This window comes from Leptonychotes weddellii, chromosome 7, assembly GCF_054177405.1.
Source record: "Leptonychotes weddellii isolate Sample4059 chromosome 7, ASM5417740v2, whole genome shotgun sequence".
Taxonomy (NCBI): Eukaryota; Metazoa; Chordata; class Mammalia; order Carnivora; family Phocidae; genus Leptonychotes; species Leptonychotes weddellii.
In genome coordinates this window covers 111,067,673-111,092,757 of record NC_138375.1, presented here as the reverse complement: position 1 = coordinate 111,092,757, position 25,085 = coordinate 111,067,673, and the positions used below count along the sequence as shown (strand labels likewise).

General features: G+C 59.1%; 1 protein-coding gene and 1 long non-coding RNA gene across 4 annotated transcripts in view; one reads left to right on the top strand and one right to left on the bottom strand.

Annotated features, from left to right (window-relative positions):
- Positions 1 to 629: 629 nt before the first annotated feature.
- Positions 630 to 7,158, bottom strand: LOC145722454 (uncharacterized). Its single transcript, XR_014146757.1, has 3 exons — positions 5,960 to 7,158; positions 5,551 to 5,810; positions 630 to 1,659 (listed from the first exon to the last, which is right to left on the bottom strand). It is a non-coding gene; the product is annotated as an uncharacterized LOC145722454 (long non-coding RNA).
- The window catches only part of CXXC5 (CXXC finger protein 5), a 34,585-nt gene continuing 14,422 nt past the window's right edge, over positions 4,923 to 25,085 (top strand). The window contains exon 1 of one of the 3 annotated variants that reach the window (XM_081825733.1): positions 4,923 to 5,483. The gene's annotated coding sequence lies outside the window, so the exon portion shown is untranslated. Of the gene's footprint in view, positions 5,484 to 5,517; positions 5,647 to 25,085 lie in introns of those variants that run through there. The other 2 variants (XM_081825731.1, XM_081825732.1) reach the window with 2 other exon arrangements.

Below are 25,085 nucleotides of genomic sequence, written 5' to 3'. Positions count from 1 at the left end.
TCCTCTAGCAGGGCTTCCCCATACCACCCCACCCTAGCCCGCAGCTCTCGGGTAAAGCATTTTCAGGCCAGGCTGGCTTCTGGATGCCGAGGGCACCCCTTCCTTTGGGCTCCGTGTAGGGCCTCCAGGTTTAGGACTCTCCGCCCTCCCCCCTCCAACAAGGCCCCATTCAGTCACCTTCTGGCCCCTCCCTCTTCCTGATGGGGTGGGGAGGGTGCAGGGAGCCATAGCTTTGGCCTCAGGGACCTCGCAGTCACACTCCCATAGTAGAGACAGTTGAACCATGAATGTGCCTAGAGAAGTCAAGGGCGACTCTCAGAGGCCTGATGTTCCCCAAACTGTCTCCACTCCCTTTCTTCCCTCCATACACAGGCGGAGTTCCCTGTGCCTGGCAGAGAATGGGCCTATGTCTGGTTGTCTGGCATGTGCGTAGCATGTCTGCAAGTCTGTGGCAAGGGAAAATACAGAGTGTGAGTGTGTGTGTTGGCCTGGTCTCTGCTCCCTATCAACTTCACCCCAGAGTTATTTTGTTCTGTGACGAGTTCCCCCTGCACCCCACAATGCCCTCCTCCCTTCTCGCATTTATACAGCTTAGGTCCCAGCTGGGGTCACCAAACTGACTTCTCAGGGATGAATGGGCCTTGGCCCTCTAAGAGATAGACCTGGCTTTTCTGAAATATCTTTTTAGTTTCACACCTCTCTTGTTCCTTCAAGGGTCATGGTGGCAGGACCTAAGGGCCAATAGTCACTACAGGAGGGCTGAGACCCCAAAGGCCTGAGCCTATGTCTCAGCAGTTAAGCCTCTTTCTTCCCCTGCCCATGTCTGCACCCCCAGTCCTGCCCTGGGATTTTGGTTGAGGTCACAATCCAGTGTGACCCCACTGAAGATTATCCTGTACCCTGCCCTGAGATAGGGCTCCAAATGCCCTTGCTCCCATCTTCTTTGATACAAGTGAGGGAAGCAGGGCCCAAAGAGGGATAGACGTTAGAGCAGGCTTAGGATTGGCCATCTTTATTGGAGACCCTAAGGCCTACACCCCTCCCTGCGCAGCCACTTCCTAGTCTTTGGGTGTTTAATCAAGGACCATCATTAGTTGATAAATGACAGTCCTGGAAAAGGCAGATCCCTCAGACAAGGCATGGATTTAAATCCAACTTTTGCTACTTTGTAACCTTAAGCAGGTGTCTGAGCCTGAGGATTAAATAAGCATATGCCCAGAAAGCAATTAGTGTGGGGCCACACACATAGAAGGTGCTCAGAACGATGTGGGCTACGATTGTTACTACTGTCACCAACTTAGTGCCAGGCTCTAAGTGCAGGGCAGATAGAAGATTCTCCTTTTCACTCAGAGCTCTCATGGGTGCTGGTAGTGAGAGGACAAGGAGACAAAGGAACAAATAAAAACTATGTGCAATGTGGTCACTGTGGCCGCGGGAGGGGACAGATGAGGGGCCCCAAAGCCAGGCCACAAACTACAGTTCTGCACATGCACCGCAAGAAGGCACCTGGTAAAGAGAGTAGCGACACTGAAAGACAGTCCATGATCTGCTTTCAAAAGGGTGTACCTCAGGTGGGGCAGCTGGCTGGCTCAGTGGAAAGAGCATGCGACTCTTGATTGCTGGGTTGCGAGTTCAAGCCCCATGCTGGGTGTAGAGATTCTAAAAATAAATAAATAAATAAATCAGAGATAAAAAATAAGTAAATAATAGATGTGTACCTACATCTGCCAAAGGAGGGTACTTAGTTGTGTGTGCGCTAGGGCTGGTGGTAGCCCTGTGAATACGGGGCCAAACTGAGGCTGGGAATGGAAGTCAAAGAAGTGGGAGGTGACACATGCTCTTAGTCTTCCATGAGGAGTTCCTGAGATATGCTTGATTAAGACCCTCCTGGCCGGAGGGAACAGTACATGCAGCCACAGAAACTTGAATGGGACTTTTGGGGAGTCTGAGGGGAACCACCAGTGTTGGGTGGTGTTGGTCAGCGGGGCTGATTAGGGAAGCCAAGCTGTGCCGGCGTTGGGGGTGAGGGGTGGGGGGTAGGGGGGGGTAGGGGCTTGGGTGGAGCCTTATGGGGTCTGAGGATTCACTATAGGAAGCGATGCAGGTGAATCCCAGGGCAGATTTGTATGCAAGAAGCTTCACTAGGAGCAACTTTGGGGCCAGTCTCATGTACGGTTCCTCATCAGCTACTACTGCTGAGACTGAGGCAAGGATTAAATGAGCTAATGTACCTTAGCTGTTTAGCCTGATGCCCTGCTCAGGGTAGGGCTTCATAAACACCAGGTAGGGATATTATAACCAGGATCCAGGGGAGCAGTATCCAGGGTCCTGGACTGATAGGGAAGGGTACAGGGCTCCTCTCTCCCCTCAAGGTGCTGGAGACTTAAGAAATTTGATAGCTGAAGCTAAGCTGATTGGTTGAGTAACACTGTGAAACCTAAAGATTCCTCTTTGGAGGCAATGAGAGAATAATGAACCAGGGTAGCTTCAGTTCTTGTGGAAAGGGTCTGGGGTAGGGATGATATCCCCCAAGGCCAGAGACCTCCCAGCAGTCCTTCCTGGGTGCCCCCACTTGTCTCATTTGTTATGGGGAGAGTTCTATGTGGATGGCTTGTGATGTTTCCTCTTCATGTTGTATTCTCCATACGGATGATTCTGCCCCTCTCCTTTCTGGTCCTACCTGGGTTGAATTGGTGAGGGTCTGACCGAGTCTCCCTGCAGTTCTTAATTTCCAGGAGAAGGGGAAGGCTCCAAGATTCAACTTCTAAACTGGGCCTGGCATATGCCAATACCCCTTGCCTGAGAAAGTCACCATCGGGATCATTTGGCTCATCTTCATTGCAGCCTGCAGCCCCTTGGCCTTTGCCCTCCTGACTTGGGAGGTTGGGGGGAGGGAGAGGGTTGCAGAGGTCTTTAAAAAAAAAAGGGGGGGATAATTAATAGTAATTCCCTTAGTTGGGGCTACTACCCACTCTCCCCCATGAATCCCAGCATGAAGCTTTTTTGGGGTGTGCAGAACCTGATTCTGCACTGACCCTCGACTGGAAGAGCCCTGCAGGGTTGAGTTTCATTTCTTTGCTCCTACTCCTCTGAGACCTGCTGCTAACTCCTGGGGAATAGGTCTCCCCTCACAGTCAGTGCTCAGCTTCCCCAGAAAGGTAGGTAGAGGTGGGCTAAGTACTTGGAGATCCTGGAGCATCCAGACAGGGGACCCTGCCTCCTTTTTCCTTATATGGTCACTGCCCAGTGCAGTACCTGACATTCAGAGCGCTTAAACTCTTTAAGCAGTTTAGGGGTGATAATCTGGAGGTGTTCAGTTGTCTTAAATCTGTGTTCCCATAGCAAGTACCTTGCTTTTTACTCACATGGTATGTTTGCTTGGGGTGGCTTTGAGGAAGGGTGCTGGAGAGAAGAGGGGAGAGGAGTGGAGAGGAGAAGAGGGGAGGGGTTAAACACCTTCCTTTGGTGCCATTCTTGGCACTTGGTTAAGGGTAGTAGGACACTTCTCAGCATTTGTGGAAGGGAGGTAGTGTCCATGATGCGTGGAGAGGGGTCTCTGCCTGTGGCTTGGGAGGCCAGGATGAGTAGAGAAGCAACACATTTCAGATGAACTCTGCCCTTGGACACCTCCCTAACTCCCCTATGCCTGGCTGGGTCAAGGTCCCAAGGCCAAATTTGGAATGCTTGGAGAATGGGCACCAGTGGCTGCTCCCGGAAGACCCAGGCCCCAAGGCCCTCTCCAGCCTTGGGGACAGGCTGGCCACATAGAGCAGGAGAGGAAGCAGTGAGGTAGGAGCTGGTTTCGGTTCTCCCACCAAGGCCGTGCCTGTGGCTGGAGGCACCCAGTAGAGGCAGTTAACTCCCTGTTATCTGGGCCGCAATCGATTTGGGGCTGTACATTTAACCCTAGGCAGACTTCCCCAACTGCCCTGCCCCTCCCCCATTAGGGTCTCCAGTCTTTTTTTTTTCCTGCCTGGAGGAAACATAAACCCACCCTAGGAATTCCACAGATTCAGAGAAACTTCCCACTTTGGGATTATCTGCAGTTTGGGATTATACGAGCCCGGGTGGGGCTTGCTCTGTGGGTCCCTGAGGTGAAGAGAAGACATCTGCAGCTTGAGGATTAGCCCAAGCTGGGCAGATACAGGGGGCATTGAGTGAGGGCAAGGATATTCGGGCACAAATCTGTACCCACTGGGCTTTTGTTCTCTTTCAACCAGTTTCTATTGAGTGCTGCTTTGTGCCAGGCACTGTTTCAGGCTCTGAGTTTGTAGGCCATGGTCTCAGGGAACCACAATGTAGTTGCCTTAGCCCCAGGAGTCCGGGCTGGGGCTGGGGCTAGCGTAGGAGACAAATTGTCCTTCTCAGGTCGGTTTTCTCATCTGTAAAATGGGGACAGGAATCTCCACCCCTTGTCTCCCAGGGAACTAGAGCCCACTGAGTCCCAGACAGCGCTAGGCGAAGGGTGGGGTCTTTGAACCCAGTGTCGCTCCAAGTGCCCTAGGCTAGGAGTTCCAGGCCCATCGCGCACCTGAGCTGAGGGGCGCGGCCAAACCCTCCCTACTGGTCCCTGTCGCTTCCGGCCCGCCGAAGAGAGGGGCCAGAGGGACGGCGGGTTTCCCCGTAAGGTAGGTTGCCAAGCCGTGCATCCCTCACAAAATAGGGAAGGTCCTCTTATTTTTTGTAAAGTTGCGGAGAAAAGAGATGAAGACGGGGCGCGCTGGGGGAGCTGAGCCTGGGCCGACCTCGTCAGAGCGCGGGGAGCTCGAGGCGCAGTGGCTGCGGCTCCGGCCTCAGAGCCTGCGGCGTCCAAGTGGCCAGAGCTGCGCTGGGAGGGAGGCGGAGGGAGGAGGGAGGGGAGCTGAGGTGGAGGGGGGGGAGGAGGGAGCGTCGAGTCCGGTCCGGGTTTTGCCGGCAGCCCCCGGGCAGCGTTCAGAGCTCCTGCCCGGGCGGGCGCGCGGCGGCGGCGGCGGCAGAGGCGGCGGAGCCTGAGCGGGGATGTAGAGGCGGCGGCACTGGCGGCAGCAGAGGCGGCGGCGGCGGCGGCGAGAGCAGGCGCCCGAGCCGAGCGAGTAGATCGGCCAAACCTTGCCCCCCGAAGCCGGGCCCCGCGTCCCAGCCCTGCCCAGCCCGCGCCCAGCCATGCGCGCCGCCTGCTGAGTCCGGACGCCTCACGCTGCGCCCTCCGCCCGCCGCGCCGCGCTTCGCTCGGGGGTGATTAGTTGCTTTTTGTTGTTTTTTAATTTGGGCCGCGGGGAGGGGGAGGAGGGGCAGGTGCTGCAGGCTCCCCCCCCTCCCCGCCTCGGGCCAGCCGCGGCGGCGTGACTCCGGCTCCGGACCCGGACACGGCGGGCGGCGCGGCTGGAGCGGAGCGCACCGCGGCGGCGGTGCCCAGAGCGGAGCGCAGCTCCCCGCCCCACCCCTCCCCCTCGGCCTCGCGGCGGCGGCGGCGGCCGTGGCGGCTTGGACGACTCTGAGAGCCGGTAGGTGTCGGGCCACGGCCCTCCCCCGACCCCCCCGGAGGCCGGCCCCCTCCCCTTCCCCGCCTACCTCCCTCTCCTCCCCCGGGGCCCGGTGCGCGGCCGGGGCCGGAGTTCGCTGCAAGTCGGCGGAAAGTTTGGCGGCGCGGGCTCCCCCGAAGTTCAGGTGCGGAGAGCCAGGGACGGGGAAGGAGGGGTCCGTGTTTGGGAGGGGCGGGGGGCGCCCGCAGCCTGAGCCACGGAGCCCGGGAGCCCTAGCGCCGGTGATCGCTCGGTGGCCGCTGCTATACCCAAGCCTCCCCAAGCCGCAGTCGGCTCGGTCGCAGATCACTGAGTACAGACAAAAAGAGGGGTTTTAGGGTCGGAGACTGCGGGTTGGGCGCCGTGCGTTGGGGCCGAGGCTCTCCCTGCGGGGTTCTGTCCCCTCCCCAAGTACCCGAGCTTGAGGGCTCTGGGGCGGCGGGAGCTCGGGTCCTCACCTCTCGGTGTTGGGCGGGCGCTCCGCCTGCGGGGGCGGCTGATTGGAGATCTGCGGCGCACACTCCCCCCGTCGGACCCCTCGCAGCCCTGTGTTTTGGGGGCTACGGTAACTGCTGCCCTGGACCACGCGTGGCTGAGTCTCCCCCCCCACACTTGGAGGGGGCGGCGGCCACTTCTACATTTTCCCTCCGGTTCCTCGCCCCCGCTGCCCGCGGGGTGCCTGGCGGGCTGATCAAGTTTGACCTTTTTTTTTTTTTTTTCCGTCAAACTATCACCCCCCCCCTCTCCGTTCCCCGCGGCCTCTCTTTCCCGTCCTCACTAGCCTTGGGGAATCTTTCAGTCTCCCGAGCCCCGCGTGGCCAAGCAGCGTGCAAAGCCAGGGAGGGAGAATGGGGGTGTTCCTCTAGCTGCGGAGTGTGGGAGGCGGGTGTCCCAGGCGCCTGCTTCGCTGCACTGGTCCCAAATTTACCCATGAAGTTCGGCCCCAAGCCCCCCTCCCCTTTGCTTCCCTAGAGCGAGGGGCTGAACCGCCGCGAGAAGAATGTGTTAATTTTCTTGCTGGGGGAAGTTGTCCTCTCCCGGAATGGGCTGCTTTCCGGCGGGGAGCGCGGGGTGCGCCTGGCTTTGTTTATTTGTAGGATCGACAGAAAGTGAGTGACCCCAGTTTATAAATGGGGGGCTGCCTCCGGGACCTGTCAGAAAAGCTGAAGCGCCCAGTGAGGGAGCAAGATAGCTTTTTTTTTTCCCCCCCCGGCTCGTAAGGGGTGCGCGGAGTTGGGCTGGTGCCATGGGCTGCAAAGGAGGCAGCAGCAGATTTGGGGGGTTCTGTAGGGACTCATCCGGAAAGACCCACACCTTCCTCCTTCAACTGAGACGGGGGTCTGAAGGGCTGGCAGCCGCGCCCTACTTTGCCCCCTGGATCCTGGGTGGTCTTCGAGTCGCATCTTCGCGTTGGGGGAGAGCTGAACGGGGATCCGGCGAGCCAGCCTCTTGACCTCCGCCTTTCCCCGAGCGGCGGGCGCTGTTCGGAGTCCTCGGTTTTGTGGTGGGCCCCCCCACCCCACCCCCCGCGCTTGCTCAGGAAGCGCTGGGGAGGGGGGCTTGTGTGATCGTTCGGCCCTCGCCCCCGCCGGAGCCGCCCCGGGCGGCTGGCAAACAGAGTCCCTTTCAAGTTTTCCGCTGGGGCCGCCTGGCGGGGGCTGCGTGCGCGGTCGCTGCGGACTTGTTTGGAGCGCTATTTGAACGCCCGGCGCCACCTCAGCTGCCCCGGCCCGCGGGGGCGGGGGTGCCCTTCCGTGCAACTAAGAGCATTTAAATTAGAGGTTTTTACGGGTCGTACTGGCCTAAGCTTGACGTGAGCCCCCCTCCCGAAAGACCCCGTATCCTGGGTCCCAACTGCCGCAGGAAACCTAGGAACTGGTACCCCAAATCTTTTCCCAAACCCCTTTTTGAGAGCGATGAGGGGGAGACTGAGGTCGGTGCTACCTACTACTGCGTAGTGTTGATTTAGCAGTTTCCCTGGATGAGACTCAAGCAAGAGCTGGGGGGGGGCGGGGGGTAGTGGCCCGCTCTGCAGCTGTCACCCCCCTCCCAGAACGGAAATCGTTCTCTCCTTGGGGAGGAGGGAGAGGGGGTGATTTTTGTCCTGGGAAGGAGTGGGAACAGCTGAGGAAAGGTTGGCCTCTGAGTTCTCAGTCAGCCCTGGGGAGCTTGGTAGAAGCACCCCCACCTCGTCTTGGCATGAGCTGGGGCTCTCCCAGGGAAGCGCCTAGCCAGCCTTGTGGCTCCCTTTCCCAAGCCCCCTCCCTTTCCGAGGTGGGGGCAGAGGTTCCTCTGCAGAAGACAGACCCTTGGCTGACTGGCTGTCCGTTGGCGCCTTATTTATGTGTGTATTTGGGCCCCGCTGTTTTCCCGGCTCAGCAGGTGACCCTGGCCTGGGCCTCCTATCTCTCCCCCGACAGAGCCTGTTGACTTACCCGTGGGCCAGCGGCCTCGTCTTTATCACGTGAGGCCTGGAATGTCCACCCGGCTGGGCTGGGCCGGGTGGGGGAAGGGAGAAGGAGGGGAGGATTCTGCATCCAGGGCCCAGGCCAGCCCAGGCCTCTGTTCCATGGGCTCCCACTGTGAGCCCCCACTCTTGATCCCTCCTTCAGCTTTTTGCCTGCCTTCTACCCATTTGGCAAGTATGAAACTGAGGCTTATAGGAGTGTGGCAAGCAGGGTTGTATCTGGATAAAGAACCAAGTCTCTGGGAATTAAATACCTCCACCTTCTTTAGAGCCCCACCTAGTTATTTAAGGGAGAGTGGAAGGGAATGGGGGGTCTCTCTGGGTGGTAGGGGTGTGGGCTGGGCTGAGGTCAGCTGACTTCTAGGATGCAGAATAGGGTGGAGGAATGAGGGGGTGTACCGATGAGCCAGGCCCAGGCCTGCTGTCTGGTGGGGTGACCATTAAGGCAGAACTAACTCCCCAGTCATGGTGCTCTGGAGCATGGCCTTATTGACCAAGGATGGGGCAGGGCTCACTTATTGTTGTTACTGTTATCATTACTGTCTATTTTTTATATGTAAATAACTTATTCATTGCCCCAGTGTGTATTTTTTGAGCACCTACTGTGTGTCAAGCCCCACCTTTCTGGGGCTGCTGAAATGAATCACTTACTCGGCCCTGCTCTGGAGGCCGGCCCAGGGTAGAAGCTCCTCCCTCTTTCCCCACCCCCTGGGGCCTGAATTGGGGCTTCCCCCCCTTTATTCTGGTGCTCTCCCTCCCTGATCCCCACCACCTGGTGCTGTCCTAGCCTGTGTATGTGTGCCTGTGTGTGTGAAGTGTCCTTGATTAAGTGTATTAATAGTTAAACTCTCACTCATAGCTGGAACTCACCAGACCACAAAAAGCCTCCCCAGTTACTCACGCGCTACTGCCCAACAAGAATATCCCACTCAAGTTTTTTTTTTTTCTTTCTCTTACTTTCCCCTTCATTCCCCCCAACTCTGAGCCCACCTCCCAGGCTACAGGCAACGAGAAAGGGCTGGCCCCCTCAAAGACCCAGGAATCCCCCAACCAGTCCACCTGCCCCCTAAAACCCAAGGCAGTGCTAGATGAGGTTGTGTGAGTCTAGTCTGTTGGTCTGGGATTTGGGAAGCTAGGTGGTATGTGGGCTTATGACTCAGGGCATGTCCTATCTGTGAATCTGTGTGTTGAATGTGTGTCTGTCTGTCTGTCTGTCTGTCTTGCGGGGTGGGAGTCTCCGCCTATGTATATTTGTGCATCAGGGCATGTGTATCCGTGGGTCTCAGAGTTGTGTGGGTCTGCATTGCATCTGTACTTGTGTGTTTGTGAATCCTAGTATCTGTCTGAAAGTTGGATTTACCCTTGTGAATCTGGGAATGTGCATATTCTGAGTTGCGTGTGCTTAGAATTTTGGAGTGTGTACTCGTGATTTGTGTATATCTGTGTGATTTGTATATTCTTGTAAATCTGGGAGAGTCTGACTCCCTGAGTAGTGTGTCTGAATTGGGAAAGTGGTGTGTGAATCTGGGAGTGGGCATATCTGAGCTGTGCGGGCTGTGAGTGGTCTGTGTCTTTCTTTCGTGGCTGGTGTCTGTGTTCCTTTCTCTTTCTCTATCTGTCTGCCCGGCTGTCTTTCTGAGTCTCTCCCTCTCTGGTTGAGGCCCTGAGTGTGTGTGTGTAGCATTGAACCTCTCCCACCCTGTCCTTCCCCTCCTCTGCCCTCCCTGGCAGTAACTGGGCAGCCTCCCCGTCTGCCTGCCTGCTGGGAGTTTTGGAAGCTGTGGAGGGAGACAGGCTGGGGCCGGGGTGACAGCGCGTATCCACGGCGATGGCAGCCTGTGATTATGGGAATAAAAGGATTTTAAGGTCATGGGTGTATTTTTTTTGTTCTGTTTTGTACCCCCTCCCCCCCCCCGCCCGCTTTGGTGGAACCGGTGGCAGCAAAGGGCCAGAGCTGTGTGTCTGCAGGTTGGGAGTCTGTCCCCATACAAGTGAACGTGGATATGTGGTGCTTTTCTGGGAGCATGAACACGTGTGTACATGCATGAGCAGACCCTGTGAGAGTGTATGTTCTTGGTGTGTCTGTCTGCCTCCTCCCCCCGTGAGAGTCCACAGGGCTGCCCCCTGGGGGGAGAATTCCCAGGAAAACTTCTTGCTTCTGGGTGTGACGTGGAGCTGGAAGCCTACAGTCCTCTATGTCCTGGAGAGCCGTCTGGCCCCAGTCCTTGCCTACCCGACCTTCCCTCCACAGTAGGGTGTCTTTTGCCAGAGACTGGCTAGGCCCGGTCACCTGGGCCAGGCCACATCTTGGGGTGTCAGTGCCCCTGGACCTGCTCCAGCCCCTGTAATTGCATTCTGCTGCCTAATCCCCCGCCAGCTCAATTAGATCGCAAATTCTTCTTCATTTCCTGCCTCTGATGCTGGCCTCCCTCTGGGCTCGCGGGGCCTGGGAGAGAGGGAGGGGATCCTGCCCCCTTTCCGCCAGCACTGGGGGCTCTTACAGGGGTGTGATTAGTTGCTGGCACACTGGCCCTGGGGTGCAGGTTGGAACCCTGGGGACCAACAGGACGGGCTTCTGGTGGCCCTCTTTGGATGAGCCTCAGTATCCCCATGCTGGGGGAGGGGCTTGCGTTATCTGGTACCTGGGCTCTAGGTAGACCAGGCAGATCGCTCTATGCCAGGCCCCTAGGCAGTGCCCTCACCCCGGGTTCCCACGGGCTCCGCTCATGTTCTGTTTCCAGAGCAGTTGCCGGTCACCCCCTAGCACAGCAGTTGTAACCTTGTTTTCGACCTTTTAATGGTGTGTGTTCTGGGGGTCAGTAGGACCACTGAGCTCTTCTCTACTGGGTCCTCTTAACGCCCTCCCTTGACCTCACCCAGACAAGTGTGTTTGAGCACTGGCTCTGGAGCCAGACGTGGCTCCAAGTTCTGGCCATGCCACTGTCTAGCTGGATATGTGACCTCTGGGTGGGTTGTCTCACTGATCCTCAGTTTCCTTGTCCCTGAAATGGGATAATAAGAGTGCCTGCCTCACAAAGCCCTTTTCAGGTGGACACAGGGACGGTTGCTTAGTGCCCAGCGCCAGCGGCTAACCCACAGCATGCAATAAAAGTTGGCTTCTTTGGTGACGAGGACTTCACATCCCCCAGTGAAAAGGAAGAAAATAATATGTGCCTCACCCTTAGCATTTCTGCCTCCGTTCCGCTCATTACCAGGTGTGTGATGTTGGGCACATCACTCTGCGTCTCTGGGTTTCTCTTCCTCATCTGTAGAATGGGACTGATAAGAGGCCTGACCTCACAGGACACAGGGGAGGGTTATCCACGTGCAGATGCTTGGCCCCAGGGGCCCGCCCTCGCAGGTTTTCAACATATTGCTTGCCCTCTTTCTCCTTTCCTCACACCAAGCCTAGGGTGGTATGGGGCTGGCAAAGACACAGGCTCAGGGACAAGGGGACTGGCCAAGGTCATGAGGCTGGTAATGGGGCCTGGGTGGGGTGGGAGGGCGAGGGGATGACCTGCTGGCTTGCTCGCTCGCTTACTCGCTGGCTCAGCTGAGCTGTGAGGCATGGACTTCCCTCCCCGCTGGTCTCTGTGGAAAGTGGTGGCTTGGCTGATTTTTTTCTGTAAAGGGGAAGCTGGATGTCTACCCCCTCCTTCCCCAAGAGGCACCCGTGCCAGTGGCTGGCTGTGCTGACAGGCCTCCTGGCCTTCTTGCTAGGGTAGCTGGCAGCTCTGGAAGGCCGACTGCACACAGACCAGCCAGAGGGAAGAGGGAACCGCAAAGGTCCCCTGCCATCCCTAATCCCCACGGCCCCTCCCACCCTCAGCCTGTTCCTTTTGGATGGGAAGACAGAAAGGAGCCCCAGCAGGAGAGGTGGGGAGACTGGCTCTGCTGGAGGTGGTGGGGAGGGATGGGGTGGGGGTGGGGAGTGAGGCGCCCTCTGCTTCAGGGTCCCGGTAGCTCCCTGGCTAGTCTCCTTATTTCTATGACCTCTGTCCCTCACTGGCCTAGGCTCTTTAATATTTCATGGCCCATGGAGCCAGCCCCCTGCCCTAGCCCCCTTTGTCTGTCTGCCGCCCCCCCCCGCCCTTGGGGCATCCCTGTCGCTGAATTGCTGACCCCAAGAGGCTGCCTCTGCCTTCCCCCAACTGGCCCTAACACCTCTGTCCCTCCTGACCTGCCTCCCCCACACCTCTCCTGGTCACACCTTCCATCTCTCCTATACACCGTCTCCCCTCTTCTGACATCTCTGACCATCTCCCTGCCCTTTTCCTCCATTTTCCTCTTTTGTTGGCCGCCTCCTTCTCAGCGGAACAGAAACCGTGGCAACTGGTCTGTCTGCCTGCTCCCCTGTCCACCCCTTCCTGCCCCCTCCCCCTGGCTGCGCTGGGCGTGAGAGCTGGTTTTATTTATTTTTCTGTTTGTTTGGGAAGAGGGCAGTGGCAGTTCTGGGCCCTGGCAGAGCAGCGGGCAGGCGGGCCGTGCTGGCCTCCCAGGAATGTGGCCGGGACGCCCCGCGCTATATTTACTCCCCTCCAGCTGCCGGCCCCAGCAGGGCAGAGCCAGGCCTGCCCGGTGGCCCTGGGGGAGCCCTGTATCCAGCCTCCCCCGTCCAGCAGACCCCACGTAGCCCTGGAGCCCCGCCCCGCGCCCCCCCCCCCCCCCCGCCGTGACCTCTCCCGGCCTGTCGGCAGGGACACCCACATGCCATGCTGGCCTAAGTGTGGATGCTTGGGCCTGATCCCCGTGGGGCAGCACCTGGCAGCCCCACGCCCCCACCCAGGGGCCCAGCCCAGGCCTGTAGTCTGGTGGCCAGAACTATGCAAAGCATCTTTCCGGGGCTCTCCCCGCCAGGCCCGGTCCCTGCTCTTGCCGCAGTCCCCTCGGCTCTGTGCTCAGCTCTGCTGGCCGGGGGTAGGGGTGGGGGGGCTGGGGCAGCCTTGAGCAGCTGTGCTCCCCGCACGGAACTTGCCGCCTGCTGGACCTCCCAGGTTCCTCACACGGACGTAGGCGTGCACGCCCAAGCGCTTGGACGTACGTGTGCAGCACCCGTGAGCACGTGCTGGAGCGCGCCTTCCTTAGAGCAGGGCCATGCCTCCTGTCATTGGTTCCCTCATCCATCAGATGCTTGGAGGGTTTTGTGAGCCCGCTCCTTGCCAGGCTTGCGATGGGACGTGGCAGTGACTGCTTCCTGTACCCCCAGTGCCTGGCACCAGCTGAGTGTTTGAAGAGCTTTAGCTGCTGCGCTCATCAATTGCAGTCCTCCAATTATTACTATAATAATAATAATATGTTGTCGCAATGGTGATGGCCACGGCTAACCTCCTAAACCCTGGCTGGGGCAGGCACTATGTTCGTGGCTTTCGAGCCTTCGCTTCCTTTAAATCCCCACAGTAGCCCCGTGGCTGGATGCTGTTAGCGTCCCCATATACAGATGAGGAAACTGAGGCCAGAGAGTTCGTGACTCGCCCCAGGACTTGCCATGTGGGATTGGGTCCTGGTAGAGCCCTTGACTGGCTGTGAGCACCGTGAGCACAGCCGCGGTTGGTCTGCTTGGGTAGGGCACCTTCCACGCTGCCGGGCACACAGCGGGCCCTCCCCTGAGTTTGCTGACTAGAAGCCTTGCTCTCTCCTTCTTGAGGCCCCTCATTTCCCTGGGGAGGGGCCTGGCATGTGGTGGGGGGGTGATTGGCCAGTTGGATGAATGAAAGAATGAACGAACGAACGAACGAATGGCCTGGGAATGAGTGCTCTCAGGAGACAGTGGGGTAGGAGATGTGCTCATGCTGGTGATCCCACTGGTATGTGGAGATGCGCTGTGCCTGCCGAGGGTTCCCATAAGTGAGTTGGGGGCGGGGCTGAGACATGCGGCCAGAGACCAACAGGCTGCTGGGGCCTAGCCCTTGAGCACGTCATGTCATCTCCCAGGACCTCAGTTTTTCCATCTGTCAGATGGGCTCGAGAGCCTTTGTCCTGGCTGGCTGTCAGCTGGCCTGACCTGGGATTGGCCTGGGAGCCTGAGAGGTGAGGGACGGTGGTGGGAAAGAGGAAGCAGTGGGTGGTGAAGACAGGAAGATGAAGCGTGGAGCTTGGCTTGGAACCTGAGAAGCAGGGAGACCAGCCCCGACCTGACACCCGTCCTCCCTCCGAGCTGCAGGGTGGAGGTGCAGGTTCACAAACCCCTAGCTACCCGCTCTCGTTCTGGCAAGGGCTGGGCTTCCTGACATCTGCAGCGTCAGTGGGTGTGTGTGCCACGAGGGGGTGGCCTGCCCTCCGGGACTAGACCAGCTCTGTCTCCAGGCCCAGAGGCTCCCCCCAACCTCATTTCCAGTTCTGGTTGAGCCTGATGGGAGAGACCCAGGCCCTCTCCTGCCTGACCCACCTTCTCCAGAGCTGGATGGGGAATCGGTTAGCTGGGCCCATAGCTCCAGGTGAGAGTGGGCTTGGCCCCCTTTCTTCCTGGGAGTGTTAAGATCTTGGTGGCCTAGAATTTTTAGTCACAGGAATTTACAATCAGAATGCTTGGAGCAGAGGGATTCTTTTCAGGATTCTTGTCGTGTTGGGATTCTAGAATCACAGAACCATGAGTTTTACTGCAAAGGAAGCGTGAATGGTCATGTTTCAATCTTGTTTGACGCTAGGGGACATTGAGGATCTGAGAGGAGGGGCTTCCCTGTGGTGCCCTCAAGTGACATGAGTATATATACCTGAGACAGAAACCCAGTTCTGCCTCTGGTCTGCCCTGCTTTGGAGATTTGGCTGGCGTGGGGAGTGGGCTGTGCGGGCCCAGTCAGGGAGCAAGGGGATGCGGCTGGCCCGTAGGCACAGGAGGGGTCCTCACGGTGGTGCCCACCCACCCGCTGCCCACCGCCTGCTGCCCACGCTTCCCGAGGCACCAGTGTGAGGAGGAAATGCCGGCTGTTGCTTCCAGCGACAGCCGGCAGGGCCGGGCGGCTTCCCAGCTCCCCCTCTGATTCATGGCCGCCTGCAGCTCCCCCCTCCCCTGGGGGCCTCGGCAGCCCCATCTGTGCAATGGGGACAGGAGGCTCTAGCCCAGAGTCTAGCGTCACAAAGACAGTATATTGGGGGTTCTTTTCAGGACCACCATGAAGCTTTGAGAATGTTGGGAAGCTTTGGGAATGTTGGCATTTGGACCCAAAGCACTGAGCAGTTCTGCATGGGGTTACCCTAATGCCTCCAGGAGTCTGGGGGTGCTGAATGGGTTCCTGGGGCAGAAAAGTGTGGTGGTAAAAGGAAGAGCACTGGATGGGAGGCCTAGGTCACCGGGCTCTCTCTTGACCTCAGTATACCCATCTGCAACATTCCATGAGGTCCCGTTCAGTGTCAACTCTGCCTGGGTAGGTGCCGGGTGGTGGAGATACTAGGGAGGCCGAGGCAAGTAGCAGAGCCGTGGGGCAGGGAGGGGGCCTCTCTGGCTGCAGACACGGGGTAGGAGTGTGATTTGGCTGCAGGGGTGGCTCTGGGAGAAGGAATGAGGTAGGGGGGAGATAAGGAGCCTGCCAGCGAGGCAGTGTCCAGCGGAAAATCCCAGCCATTCTCAGGAAGTGTTTCCTCCACTGGTCTCCTGGGAGGGAGGCGAGGCAAAGCCGGAAGGAGGGTAGTTGGGGGCAAACAAAGTCCTCCAGCCAGTCCAAGTGGAGATGGCCCAGGCCTGGCAGCTGGGCGGGTGTGCCCCTCGCACTGCGGGAGGGCTGGAACGCACCCCCCACCATGCTCTAAGGCTGGGCCTGTGGTGGGAGGCCAGGACTGCCAGGGGGGGCCGGGCCATAGTCCAGATTTCAAAGCCTTCCCCAGGGGCCTCGTGGTGCCCTCCGCCCTGTCCTGAGCTGCTGCCGCGGGGGTGGCAGATGCTGTTTCATCGGCTGAGGCGAGTGGGAGGCCTCCGGAAGGTCCTCCTGGGAGGTTCCGGGGGGCAGTGGGGGTGTCGGCAGCTGCCGCCCAGCCAGAGCTGGCTCACAGTGGCCTCCCAGGTCCCTCAGTGCCCCAGGCTTGGGGGCCGGGGGTGGTGCTTTGGAATTGAGACTGGTCCTCCCTGCCTTTGCTCCCCTCCTCCCCTACGCCCCCCCCCCCCACTGCCCACCAAGCTTCTTGGCTCTGGCCCCCTCCCATCCCTGGCTGCGTCTGCAGAGCCCCCCGGGGAAGGCAGGGGAGGAGGCGCAGCGGGCTCAGAACAGCGGGTGCCCGTGCAGCCAAGTATTTGCGCGAGCTGTCAGAGACAGACAGGCATGTGGGGAATTTGGTGCGTGTGGGGCTGGGGGAAGCAGCCGGGTGGGCAGGCAGGCAGGAGGGAGGGAAGGTGGGGCCGTCTCCCCCGCCTGTTGAACCCTGCGGAGACCACCATTCTCCCCAGCCCCAAGCAGAAGGTACATCTGGCACTGTCTTCCTGCCTGTATCGGTACAGCGAGACAGGGACCCTGGCTGGGGTCTGATAGGGTGCTGACGCCGGGGAAGGGGCTGCCATGCTGAGGACCGGAGCCCGGGAGAGGCTGTCTGGTGGAGTGTGGAGCCAGGCAGGAATCCGGGTTGTGCCCGACTGTGGCCTCCAGGAAATAGCAGCTGTCATGCTCCCGTGTGTCCCCCCCACCCCCACCCCCCAAGCCTGGCACAACTTGTTTCCTGGCCGGGGTCCGGCTGGGGCAGATTGGAGGAGCCTGGTATTGCCCAGTCTGGGCAAGGAACAGGCTGGGGGGAGGGGGCCGTGTTTATAAGCCTACAGGTACTTGGGGTGCTGGGGAGGGGTCCCCCGAGCCATTCTTTTGCGGAAGCAGGTTGGAGTCACTTGGAGGAGGGGACCTTGCCCCTTATTTCCCTGGACAGAGACCCCCAATTTAGTCACCTCTGTGGTCTGCTCTCCGCAGCAGGACCAGTTAGGCGTGTTAGGGCCTAGAGCTGAGGAACGCTTGAGGTTTCGTATCTGAGAGCCCAGAGAGGGGGATACACTGGCCTAAGATCACACCTTCTCCCTGCCCTCACGTGGGTGGGGCCAGTGGGAAGAGGTGAACTTTGGGGGTTTGCTGGAGTTGGGGGGACTATATTTAGTCAGCCCTGCAGAGCCAGGGGGCCCCTGGGAGCAGCTGTTAGTGGGGGGGCAGACAGAGGCCTGAAGCTGCATTTAGTCTGGACAGAAATATCCTCCCCCCACCCACCCACCCACTGGCTGGGCGGCCAGGCTGCGGGCTTGTCCCCTGAGGGGCAGCTTGCCTGGGCCTGGCGGCCGGCGGGACAGGCAAGATGACCCGATAGGCTTTTCCTAGCTCAGGTTTCGATGAAACAGGAACCGGAGCCGCAGCCTGGGCTGTGGGGGCCAGGGCAGCCGGAGCCGTGCGGGCCGGGGCCGCCTCCCCCTGCTCCCCCCCTTCTCCCCGTGTTGCAGCCTCCCATTCTCCAAGGCCTGGGGAAGCAGCAGGTTATTTATCAAGCCAGCCTCCCTGCCGTGTCTGCCTGCGCCTCCCCCTACCTTACCCCCCCCGCCCCCCCCCCGCCCCTTGCGCTGGCGGCCATGAGCCCAGCAGAGCAGGGTGAGCTGGGCGGGCAGGCGGCAGGATGAGCTCAGGAGACGTGAGTCACCCCATCCCTAGCAGCCCCACGAGGCCCTGCGGCCTGGCAGGCAGAGTGCACTCACGCACTCCCCACACGGCACACCCCGGGGCACACGCTTGGGACAGACACGTTCACTCAGCGCACGTAGTCCCCCACAGCCCGGCACACAAAGCTGACACCCACACGGCGCGGCCCGGTCGCATCAGCTGTGGACACCCCGGGAGCGCGCACGCACGCCGGCACGCACGGAGGCAAATGGCCCCGCAGAGTCGGGGTGGGCGTGCCGCACTGCCGGGAGGACCCCAGACCCCGCTCCGGCAAAGCAGCTGTAGGGCTGCTCCGTCCTCAGGCCGCGGCCGCTCGCTTCCGTAGGATTGGGCCGGGAGCCCCACGCCACAGCGCCTGGTGTGTGCGCGCGCACGTGTGCACGCGCACACACACGACGCCGTTGGGGCTCCACTTACCCACATCCCCCCTTTAGGGTCACACACAAGAGGCCTGATCCTTGGCCGTGTAGAGTCAGCTGGGTTCTGTCGGGCGGGTGCGGGAAGGGAGCTGTTCTTTCCGCCATTCCCCGGGCCGGCTTGGCCTTCTTTGGGGCCGAGGCCCAAGTCTCAGGTTTGGAAGTGATAAACCCACCCTGCCCTCCAGGATGGGGAACTCTGACCTGGGCAGAGCAGGTTGGGGTAAGTGGGGGAGAGGTGCAGAGGAGCCAGGGAGAGGAAAGGCCTGGCAAAGAAAAGCCGTGGAGAATCCATTTTCTGGGGAGTGCCAAGTGGCCAGCTGCTGCCCCCAGTAAGGGGGCCGGTTCCTGGGGAGATTGGGGGGTGCTGGAAATTGGGGAAGGGCCCTCCTTGACCTACTGGGCTGTGCCCCAGGAGCCTGCCTGCTCACCCTGGCACCTGCTTTCCTCAGTTCCCTTGGCTCCCACGTCTCTCATTATCTCCCCCACCTTGCAACCAGTACCCTGAGACTTAGAATTCAGACATATTTCCTGGTTCTTAGTCTACTGGCCTGCAAAATGGGTATGAGCTGACCTGAATACAAGGAGGGGCTGAGCTGCTGGGTTGGAAGGATGCCCTCAGGGGGCCTGTAGACTTCTGCGCAGTGGGTCTGGGGCTTGCCTTCCCTGGACTGGGCAGAGCTGGGGGCATACCTCTTTTTCATACACTGAAAAAAACACCAGTTTTCAGGTGAGGGAATTGAGTCCGATGGGTCTGACCTCATGGTCATGAAGGGCTTTAGACACAGCCACCCCAACACCCAGACTACAGATCATTCTGGATCTACAGGATTGAGAGAGCCCAGGGAGGGAGGTTCAAGGGGCAGGTGACTGTTAAGGACTCAGGCCCAGGCCAGCTACCCCCCTCCTGGCCACACATATCTCCCTCATAAAGGCCTAGACAATGGTCAGGGAGGGGAGAGGGGCCCAGGCATGCTGAAGTAAACAAACAGCAGTGGTCAGTCAGGAGGACTGGATGTCCCCTGAGCCTTGGACTCTGGAGTTGGACAGGCCTAGGCTCCAAACTTGGCTTGATCACTGCCTACTTTGCAGTCACGGGCTGCTCTGACCTCACTTTTGCCACCTATAAAATGGGTATGAGCCTTATCTCTGTGTCTCAAAGCTGCAGGACCTGAAGTAGGTGGTGGGGTATGGTTCTCCCTGTGTCACACACCTGGATCTCCAGGTGAGTCCGGACCTCCTCCTGACCTGACCGCTCCACCAAAGCTGGCATTTTCCTGGGAGTGGTACCCCACAATACGGACTCCTTAATTAGACTGTCTTGGATTTAGTCTTCTTTAGGGCTCTTCTCAGATGGGAATGCTCAGATGGGGGACTGAAGAGGCTGACTCTGGGGTCGCAGAGAGGGGGGAGCATGGGAATGGGTTGGATCCAGGGAGAGGAATGTGGAGTCCTTGGGTGTCTGGACATTCCTGGGGGCTTTATGATATGGGAGGAAACAGAGCCAACCGTAGATCCCAGGCATTCTCAGTTCCCCAACCCTCAGGACATGGCAAGACCACAAGTTAGACTCAGCAGGGACTTCCAGGTGCCACATGGGTTCTTTGCAGTGTGGTGAGGGACTTGGCACACACCTGTGTGAAGGGGCGGTTGGGACCATTGGAGATGGAAGGAGTGCTGACATAGGGCCTGGGAGGTGGAAGGAAAGGTTGGCAGGATGTATAGGTGGGTTCTTCCTGTGGCCAGAAAAGGCATGCAAGCCTGGACAGCGGAGTGCTGCCCTCCTTGCAGACTTTAGACCTCTACCAGCCACTCCTCTTCCTATGTTCCTGCAGGTAAGGGGACGGGGGGAGGAGTGCTCTCCGCGGGGCTGGGGAAACCGAAGCACAGGGATTGGCTCAGACTCAAAGGCAGACAGTGACAGAACTGGGGCCACCGCCTTGGTTACCTGGCACCCCTGGCTTGAAGCGTCCTTGCCACTCTTTTGCTGGCTTATGATGGCGGTAAAAATAATAACGGCCATCATTTGTTGAGCACCTTCTGTGTGCTGCCCTGCATTGAGAACTTGTGTCCTCTCCAGGACCCTGACGAGGGTGGGGCTGTCATCGTCGGCATTTCACAGGCCAAGGAATGGCCTTGGCAAGGTCAAGCAAATTCTCTGAGGTCACCTAGGCTGGGAGCTACAGAGGAACCCTGATTCCAAAGCCCACTTGGACCCTTTTGTGACCCGAACCTGTGCCTGGGGGCGGGGGTGGCAGGTCCTACCCATCCTCCATAATCACATGATGAGTAATGTTCCTAGTTGGGCCAGCCTCCTCCCCACCTATGCCCAGCCTCTGGCTGTCCTGGGGACCTCTGCTGTCTCAGGGCACTCCCCAGGTTTGGACCCAAGGCCCTTGGGACTGCTGACTCCTTAGGCCTGGGAAGGGTGAGCCTGATGCATTGGGAGTGCGGTAGGGGGCCAGGGGATGCACCAGGGAGCAGATTGATACCCCTTAGGGTTTGGGGGATCTCCTTGCAGATAAGTTCTGGGAAACTTAATTACTAGGCTTGTGGGAGCCACTTGGGGGCCTGGTCAGGGTCTAATACCTCCCCCATCCCCCAAGCTCCCATCTTCCTGGGGACTCCTTTCCCCTCTAGGGAGCCCTGCACAGAGTAGTTGAGAAAGTGTCCTTGAGCTGGAGATATCTTCTATATACAGGGGCAGCCCCGGCAGTGACCCCAGCTCCCCCTCCCCCCAGCGGTGTGCCAGTTAGCCAAAGAGAGCACCAGGCACAGTGTGGCCCTAGGTCGGGGCTCACTAGAGGTCACTGAGTCAGGTTTGTGTTCTCTCAAATGGAGGGGCAGACTCTGGGTTTAGGGTCCTGGGCTGTGTGGTAAGTCACTTCCCCTTTCCGGTCTGTTTCTGCATTTGTGAAATGACTGAGAGTCTGCCATGCACGATCTCTGGGGGAGGGGAAGTTAGTCAGACACACACCCACATGCCTTCGCCTGGCGTTCCCAGGTACCCCCTGCATAAGGCTCCTGCAGCCCTCACACTGGCCAGGGGATCCAGGGGGAGCAGGGCAGCCTCTAGAGTTGGGCCAGCCTGGATTTTTTAGTCTCCCCTCCACCATCCACACTTAACTGCCCCACTCCGCTCTGAGAATCAGTGTCCTCATCTGTGAGATGGGTGGACCATGGTGCTTACCTCTTTGGGCTCCTGTGGGGATAAAACAAGATCGTGTAGACAGAGCACCTGGCACAGACTCCGCTGATGGTGGTGACAGTGGAACCCCCACATACACCCTGAGCTGTCCTCTTGGTACCTCGGTCCTCGGGGATTCTGGGAAGGAGACAGCGCCAGTCTGCTGGCTCAGCCGGCTTGGCCACTGACCTTCAGAGCACCCAGGCTGTCAAGGCCGCCTGCCTGCCGGGCGGGCAGGGAGGGGCGCCAGCCAGTTCCTCGCCTGGTGCTCCCCGCCCCTGCTCCCACTCTGCTCTCCCTCTCTGCGCCTGTGTGTGAGCTAATTAATCTCAGCCCCTTTGGGAAATTAGAACGCTGCAGCCGCGGCCTTCTCAGCCTCGCATTGCCTGTGCTGCTGCCGGGCCCTGCCAAGACCCACCGTGGTTTGGGGGCACGGGGTGGGGGATGGGGGCAGCAGGAGGAGCTGGGCAGGCATGAGTCTCCCTGAGCCCCCCCACCTTCTGACTGGGGGGTGGGGTCGGGTGGGCTCTGACTTCTCACCTCTCTCCCCTTCCAGACGGCAGTCATAAGGACATCAGGCAATTGCTTTGCTGGGGTGAAACCCAACCCCCAGCACCTCCCTGCCCTGGTCCTGGGGCTGGTGTGGTCATCCCTCACCCCACATCTGATCTCATTGCGGGGTCCTCTTGCCTGCCCAGTGCGGCCTGATGGAGATAGATGTAATTATGGAATTTTGCTTGGGAAATTAATTTGAAAAAGTTAATTAATTGATGGTTCCGGAGGTGGCAGTCTCCACGCCCAGCCAGTCCTAATGACGTCAGTGCTGACCCGCCTGAGACGCCGCTTCCTGGGCAGACTGGGGGGGGGGGGGCGGGACCCCAGTGACCTGGTTGGGCGGTCGTGGTGGACCAGGCAGAGGCACGGTGAGGACGAAGAGGCGGACTAGTACCCTGCCTCAGAGTAGGCACCTGGCAAGTGTTTGTTGGCTGGGGCCAGCGAGATGCACTTGGGCATCCTGAGAACTCAGCCACTTGTTAGCATGTTCAACAAGCCATTGTCAGGCTTCTGTATACCAACTCCAGTGGCTCAAGTGCCCGCAGCCAGCGCAGACAGCTGAATGGTGTGTCCACTTCTTACAAATCCCTTTTTTCGAAACCTCTAAACTTCTACCCAAAGGGTTCAAGGGACAGTATAGGTCCGTTGTGCAGATAAAGCAACTGAGGCCCAGAGAGGATATGACTTGCCCACCTCTTCAGCTCTGTCCTCCAGCAAGGTAGTGTAGGGGGTGTATAAAGCTTAGGCTTCTTCCCAGGGGAGGAATGCTCCCACAGGCAGCCCTGTCCCAAGTGTGGGTGATAGGGGCCTTAAAGTTGACTCTGTTCCCAAAGGAGAGGGCCAGAGAACGTGGCCAGCCCCCCAACCCTGGCGCCCCTGGTACCGTTGTGCCTCCTCCCCCAACCCTACCATCAGACATTTGTGTTGCCCTGTGTGTCCAGTTGGCTGAGCCAGGGCTCCCCTGGTACATAAGGACCCCATTGCTAGGACCTCCCGGCAGGGCCCCTGACCACAAGAGTCTGACCAAGTTCTAGCGTCCGGAGGAGTGTGGGCTCTGTACAGGCTTTGTCCAGACTGAGGAAGGGTCAGGACTGGGGCAAGAGGTGGCCATGTATAAAACAGGGAAAATGGAAGCCCTATGGATCCCCATAGGACACGTCAGGGATACTGACCTGCGGGAGGCCAGCAAGGTGAGGAACATGGGCTTTCAAGAGGTTTGGACCTGGGTTCCTTCAAGCTGTGCGGCGTTAGGCAGGTACCTTAGCTTTTCTGAGATGTTTTCCTCATTTGGGAAATGGGGATGATCACATAAGCCACTCAGAGGGCTGTGGTGAGGCACAAGGAGGTATCATCGCTTGAAGTGTCTGGCCTTGGTACCAGGCTGAGTGGGAGAGCGGGGAGCCAATGGGACGGGGCTGGCACCAGGGCCTGAGAAGGCCAGCGGGTTTTTGGAGGGGAGTGTGGTGCATGTAGAGTTGGGGCAGAGGAGCTAGGGGACTTGAGAGGGGATGGTACTTGTGAGGCCCCCAAAAGCCAACAGCTAGTGGCCCAGAGCCCTGGGGCCCTCTAGGGGGAGTCATTCCGTACAGCATTCACTCCCAGATTGGTCTAGCACATTCCCTCAGGACGTCCCCAGGGTCCCAGTGGGCCCTGCAGTTAATTGTGTAAGCCTCACCTCTGATAGTTTTTCAGAATAAAAGTGACCATCATAGGGCAGGATGAGCTGGGCACTTTGCATCGCACATCACTCCGATGTGGTCTGTAGTTCTGAATTTCTTCAAGGCCTGACTCTAGGCTTGGGTTTAAGCGGCCACACCCATTCCCGGAGCCTCCCGTGTAAGCTGGGTATAGGGTCAGGAGGGAGAAGCTTTTTCTGCCCACCTCACCTCCAAGAAGCTCTGTGGTACTGCCCTCCAGCACATTAGGCCATAGGCTGAGTGCTCAGGGCCCTGTACAGGCTGTTAAACCCTTCTGCGTGTGTGTCTGTCCATTTGTCCCCTAGACTGGGAGCTCTCTGAGGGTGGGGTCCATGGCATCTCTGTGTTTCCCATGCCCAGCACAGAGTTAGCACTAGACGGGGCTCATAGGGCTCCTGTGTTCCTATTTTACAGATAGACTAGTTAAGGCCCTGTGAGGACATCGCTTAGCCAAGACCAACACAGCCTTTTGAGGGGCAGAGGTAATCTGGCCCAGGTGGGTGTGGGGCTGCTGGTGCATCCCGGGGTCTTTCTGCAGGCCTCAGCACCTTCCCCGACTTCACTGGGGCCTGCAGCTCCAGATCCACCTGGCAGGCAGCGTTCCCACTCTCCAGCCTTGAGCCCTGCGCTCCTGAGAGCGGGGAGTGAGGAGTTCTGGCATCACAGTGTCAGGGGGCAGACCTTAATTTCTCCAAGCCTCAGTTTCTTCATCTGTAAAATGGGGGTCTTGGTTCTTCTCCCTGGTGCTTGGGGGTGGGAGAGTGGTTAAAAGAACGCATTTGTTCTTAGTTCCATGCCTGGAACTTCTTAGTAAGAACTCCTTAAGTGTTTGCCATGGTTATTATTATTGTTGACACTGTTACTGTGTTATCATTACATTATTATTCATGCTCCCAGGGCCCCAGCAGCTGCAGTGGCTCTGGGCCTGGACACAGAGCTTGGTCTGCAGAGAAGGAGTTGCAGTTTCTAATTAGTGCCCCAAGGAGAGGGCCTGGGTTTTTATTTTTGCTGGAGGATCCCACCTGCCCAAGGCTTCCCCAGCCCCTGTCATCCCCTCCCCAGCCTCAGGTAGGGGGCCTGGCTCCAGGCAAAAGCCTCCCCAAATTTCCCCTGCCACTCCCCCCACGCCTGGCAGACCTCCGGGGCCATGAATCATTTATGAGGCAAAAATGAAACCAATTAAGGACAAACTTTGAAAGCCTCTAATTGCTGCGCCTGGTGGCCCCGAGGAACGAGGGGAGGCCGGCCCGCTCGGTGCGGAATCTCCTCGGCCCAGTCCTTCCCAGGCCGCCTGTCCCACCGCGTCTCAGGGCGCCGCGTCCTCCCGGCTCCCCGCCGCCTCCCGGCCGCCGACGTGCCTGCGCGGCTCTGGCTGCGGCGTCTGCCGCCCCGGCGCCCGCCCCGGGTCCCAGGCCGACTAATTAGGCCCGGCTCCCCTCCCCGCGCCGCCCGCCGCCCGCTCCAGGCCCGAGGTGATGGCGGCTGTTCCTGCCGTCCTGGGGCCTCTGCCCCAGAGCTGGCCGCGCTTCTCGGGGCGGGAGCCAGCTCTGCTCGCCTGGCTTAACCCAGACGAGCCCAGGACGCCCTGTCCCCGAACGGGGAGGCTGGGGCGCCCCCACGCCCCCACAGTGGGGTCCAGGGGAGGGGGGCA